We start from the raw sequence: 5,656 nt of genomic DNA, 5'->3' as shown, positions 1-5,656 counted from the left end.
CGGGGGGGGGGGGTCGGGTCAACGCCGGGGAGCGACGACCGGGGGTCAGGTCGGGTCAGCGCCGGGGACCGGAGGTCGGAGCCGGCGGTCGGATCTGGTCGGCTCCGACGTTCAGCGACGGCGCCGGGGACCGGGGCCGGTGCGCTTGGGATGGAGAGGGGGTAGGGAGAGAGAGAGAGGGAGAGCCGGCGACCGGAGGTCGTCGCCGGCGGTCTGGTCAGCGTCGGCGACCGTTGGTCGGAGCCGGCGGCCGGATCGGGTCGGTGCCGAAGGTCAGCGACGGCGCCGGGGACCGGGGCCGGTAAGCTGGGGGTGGAGAGAGGGTAGGGAGAGAGAGAGAGGGGGAGAGAGCCGTTGGGGGAGAGAGAGAGAGGGGGAGAGAGAGCCTCTTGCCAATGAAAACATTTATTGAAGCAAATAAATTGAATATAATTTTATAAATAAGATACAACAATCACATTATAACCGCGCATCGCGCGGGAACTATACTAGTTTTAACTAATATGGTAGCTGAAGCTTCTCATCGCCTAATAAATGAAGTAGGAGCTAAGTTCAATTGATAGAGTTGCTGTGTAAAGTTCGACTTTGTGAAAGTTTTTTATGAATTTGTTTCCAGGACCAATGGTGGTTTATTTATGATAACTTTTAAAGATCGTAGTATGTACAAACATACATCATATATTTATGAGCCTGATAGAAGCATCACATGCAAATCAATTCGTTGATTACCTACAAAAATTTTACTCCCTATGCTCTAACTTATACAAGATGGTTTAATTTGATAAGCAAGACCACACAACAAGAGTGGGGTAGCCTCGCACTTCCTAGCAGGTCAGTAGAAGATTCGAAGCAACGGATAATAAAGTAACCAACTTGCCTAAGTAAGGAATCCAAAACAACAATATGAAAGTGAACGAGACAGTAAAAGTCATCACCGAGGAGAATTCACAGAGACTGTCGAGTCGGAAGCTTCGACGTTGGGAATTTCTTTACCAAAGACTGTAAGGTAAAGTACAAATGTTAAAATACAGCGACAGTTACAACAGAAATGTTTGTTTAATACAGAAACATCGAAAACTAAAACATTTAGCCAGGTAAACAATATAAACATCTAAATAACATAATTCTGTTGCAGAAAACACCTAATAGTCCATTTGTTTTTACAAGGTCAAAATTTCATAGTATTAATTTGGTGGACATCTGCGTTGAGCTGATAGATCGCTTAACCCTTTTTTTCATAAATGTTCCAAAAGATGAAGAGGAATGGAAAAATATTTTTAAGCAAAATCTCCCTGCTGAAGCAGGCATGTTGACAGGGAGGAGGACACGAAAAAAAAAAATTCTTTGATAAGATTTCTCTCTTGTAGAACACTCGAATACAACTTATGCCGTAATAAGCATGGGAAAATTCGAGTCAGATCAGACTGTTTAGAGATGCTAAGACATTTGATACATAAACGAAGACACATGTTTTACCTGTTATAAGGAGACAACCACACAGATCAAGGGCTCTGAGATCAGGACACCCATAGGCCAAACGCATTACCCCTTCATCACCAACTTTATCACACCAACCTAGATTTACATGCAGTGTGCATTCGGTGACAGTAATAACCAATAGCCTGCAAGGAGTAATAAGAGTCATTTTAGTCGGACGAAGCAACGGTTTAGTACTCCTATAGGTCATTTGAGAGGTGAAGATATATACCTTCAATGCCTTATCAATTGCAGCTTTAATACACCCACAAAAGTTTAAGGCTCTTAGGTTTCGTCACCCGCTGATATTCAGCTTCGTGAGTTTTGGACAGCCATCAGTAACAAGGTGAAAGCTCAAATAACTAGCCAACCAATTGAACTGCTAAAGATTCCCCTTTTAACAACTAACCTTAGTTCCAAACTCAAAAGTTTTATTCAACAACACCTATAAATCCCTGACCAAAAATAAAATGTAAAAAACAATGAAAACCTCATGTGTTATTCCAGTTGATCAACTATACATATTCAAATAGATTGATCAAGCAAATAGGACCAAGATAGTTTAATACATAAAACTTTGTGGATTTTCCTATTTCCTTCTACTCTTCTAGATTACAAAGTTCAGCCTGTGCTAACTTTACAATCAGATAAATGAAGAACAAGAATTACCCTCCATCAAGAAAAAGCACAAATCCAATAAAAGCTTTGAAATTTTGTTATTAAAAAGAAAGAACAAGAGAAAGTCATATATACCAAGAAAGGGAAAGATAAGTGAGTCCCCAAGAAAAAACATCTCTTCAGCCTACAAACACCAGAAGCAACAATCACCGTCCGATCATCCACAAGTGAAGCAATCCTCAACAACTCCGTAGGTATATCTTTCAACTCTCTTATCACCCCACCACTACCCATTTTACATACCCTACCACTGTTATTTTCCTCCATCAATTTCTCAAAACTGAAGTCTTCTACCGCTATCATTCTCGCTGCACAAAGTTCTTGCCTTTACCTATATATATATATATATATATATATATATATATATATACAACAACACACGGCGAAATAATTTAGAATGCCACCCTTATGTATACTACATTGCCTCCTCCCTCCACGAAAATACATATCATAATTTCACAATAGGGAAAACAAAGCAACAAAATAATTGATGAGACGAAAGATGTTCTAGGCTGTAGCTTCGTCCTGATTAGCAGAACGACAAATTGTAAACCATTCAAGTAAAAAGAATACAATTGTCTTGTGAAAGAATCTGATCGGTCAATTCAAAATTTAAGCTAATTATTGTATTATAAGTTCTTTATGTCCTCGTTGCTCTCATGTTAATGGTCGGATTGTAAGAAAAAAGTAGATCATAAAATTAACTTTTGACCATAGAATTCATTTCATTTTCATATTAACCAACTCAAGCTTGCTCAGTACCTCTATCAAACACTTCACCTGCAATGTCAACTCATTCCTACCATTCACCTTTCAAGCCCCAAAAAAATCTAAACAAGTATAATTAAATTGCTGGGCAAATGAAAATCAACCAAACCTATCACCATTAAAGCTATAGCAAACTAAGTTGATGACCTGAGCGCAGTCAGATAGGCCGTAGCAATCAGCAGAACACAAGTGAAGATGCAAAATAAAAGCAAAATCCACCAAGCAAATTGAAAAAGCAAAGTACAAATGAAAACTAACCACAGTGAAAGCCAAGAGTGACAATTATGAGGTACCCAACTCTCAACAACAGAAGCTAGACAGCTAAATCTGTGAATAGTGATATCTATGCCGATGGATGAAATTGGCACAACCAAGAGAGCGATGATGAAATCTCTGGATATACACGTGCAATCATTGTGTGTACGCAAAAATTGACACAGCTTAGATGATAAGAAATGAACAAAATCCCATTGCTGAAGCAGGCATGTTGACGGCGAGGAGGCTGCTTAGCGCCTCAACTCTCTCTTATATAATGCTAGTGAGAAAGAAGCCGATTTATTCTAAATTAATATTATATTTATAATCATAGACATCTTTTAAATTTTAAAATTTAAATAAATCTATTTTTAAAGTAATTTTAGCATATATTCTTAAATATTTTAAATTATTAATTATTATGATTTATTATTCGAATTATAATTTCATTAAAAAAGTTTAATTCACGATCAAAATTAAACTCGACAAATATATAGATTAATAAAGAATGTGAAAAATAAAATTTGATGAGCCTATATTATTATTTTTCAGATAATGCAGACTCAATATATGTTATTTTTTATCACAAATAGAATTTAGATAATTAATCATACTTTTAATATATTTTTAGATATTTTAAGCTGTTAACTATTATAATTTATAAAATTTCCTTTTAATTTTAAAGTAACATATGTTACTCCCTTAATTCAAACTTTTATACCGTTGATAGTCAATATATTTGTAAAATAATTTAAATTTCTGATTATTGATATGAAAAAAGCTGCAAAAGGGTATAATAGACAAACTGAAAATTTATTTGTACAAATGCGACAGTAAGATTCTATATTGGCGAATTAGAATGTCCCATCATTAGTAGAATGACTTAACTACCCTGTTGATAAATTCTGTTTGAGCAAGGGATGCAAGGGGAAATAACTTATTTCACAATGGTTTTGTAGTCCAATAAAAGACACATATCCCTTTCAAAGATGCTAGTACAATAACCCATAGATTTGAATGTCATGAAAGGACAGAAGTATAGCATTTCGAATTGTTAAATTCCAACAAGCACACATGTTGACGGAGACATGTGAAATTAAAGAGTTTTGTTTTGTCGTGAACTCATGGTTCATTATTCATATAATTTCCAAATGTGTTTTACATTACATATTTTAATTTGAAACACGAAGTCTTTTTTCAAAGTGAAGTAAAGGTAAATCCCCCTTAACAAATTGCAATATAATGTGAAAATAAAGGTATAACAAGTTAAAAAAGTAACACCACTAAATTAGTTACCAATATCTTGCAATTTTAATTTTCGGTATTACCTAACTTCTTCCTTATGTTTCTTTAATTTTATCTTTTATTTTTTAAATTTAAATAGTTAGTTTTAATGGATTATTTTATATGTATATTGAAATGTTTTCCTCAAATATTTTTCGACAAATTTTTATATAGGATGTTAGAAGAATTATAAAAAAAATGATAAAATCATTATGTTTTAGTATTTTCTTTTATTTAAATTATAATACTAAAAATGATTATTTATATATGACCATTTAAGTAACATATTAAATTTTTTAATATTATCCTATAAATACATAATCTATTACTTCCATTACTTTCTCTGTTTTAAAAAGAATGACATTTTTTTGAGTTCATTTCAAAAAGAACTAGTATACATACCCGCGCGATGCGCGGAGAATATTAAAGTATTATTTTTAATCGTTTCACATTGAAATGCTTCGATCGAGCATGTTAAGTTATATTATCTTTAAAAAAAATTCAACTATCACATTATTTCTCAATAAAATATGAAAAAAATAAAATAAAAGTTCTAATCTCCACCAACCTCATCTCCACCACACCCTTCTCAAGTTATATATTTTAAAAGAACAAAAAAATTCCATCTCCTCCCACACCTGTAACTAAATATCCAAAAGAAAAACAATCATAGATATTTTTATGTATTATTCACAATTTAAAGATATTAAATTATTAAAAGAATACAAAAAAAAAAACTTATCTCCTCCCACGCCTGTAACTAAATATACATTAGAAAAAATCAATCATATATATATTTATGTATTATTCATAATTTAAAGATATTAGATTATTAATATTTTTTTCCTCCCCCCCCCCCTCCCCAAAAAAAAAAAAAGAAATTCGCCCCCCACTTCTAACTAAATATATGTGAAAAGAATAATCATATATATTTTTATATGTTTTACTTACAATTTAAAGATATTAGATTATTAATGTCCCCCCCCCCCCTCCCCTCTCCCCAACCCCACCCCCGCTCTTTCGTTGAAAATTTATAAATAATAACAATAGGTGCATTATGATTACTTCATTATATCCTCATAATTAATTCAAATCTCACCTCTCACCTCCAATCATCAATGCACATTTTTTTATTATACTTTAATTGCTTAAATTTTGAAAATATTTTTTTGATCACATTAACTTAATGAGTTAT

The 5,656-nt window shown here is 33.9% G+C and overlaps 1 long non-coding RNA gene across 9 annotated transcripts in view; it reads right to left on the bottom strand.

Moving 5' to 3' along the window:
* Positions 1-3,474, bottom strand: part of LOC107845443 — a 19,573-nt gene extending 16,099 nt beyond the window's left edge. For 6 of the 9 annotated variants that reach the window (XR_007046164.1, XR_007046163.1, XR_007046165.1 and 3 more), the window contains exons 1-4: positions 3,181-3,457; positions 1,709-1,931; positions 1,477-1,622; positions 936-999 (exon numbers count right to left, since the gene is read on the bottom strand). This is a non-coding gene — a long non-coding RNA (uncharacterized LOC107845443). Of the gene's footprint in view, positions 1-935; positions 1,000-1,476; positions 1,623-1,708; positions 1,932-3,180 lie in introns of all 9 variants that reach the window. The other 3 variants (XR_001666853.2, XR_001666854.2, XR_001666851.2) reach the window with 2 other exon arrangements.
* Positions 3,475-5,656: the final 2,182 nt, after the last annotated feature.

The sequence above is a fragment of the Capsicum annuum genome, chromosome 10 (genome assembly GCF_002878395.1).
Source record: "Capsicum annuum cultivar UCD-10X-F1 chromosome 10, UCD10Xv1.1, whole genome shotgun sequence".
In the NCBI taxonomy this organism is placed as follows: Eukaryota; Viridiplantae; Streptophyta; class Magnoliopsida; order Solanales; family Solanaceae; genus Capsicum; species Capsicum annuum.
Note: the sequence above shows the minus strand (reverse complement) of the source record. Positions and strands in the feature narration are given on the sequence as shown.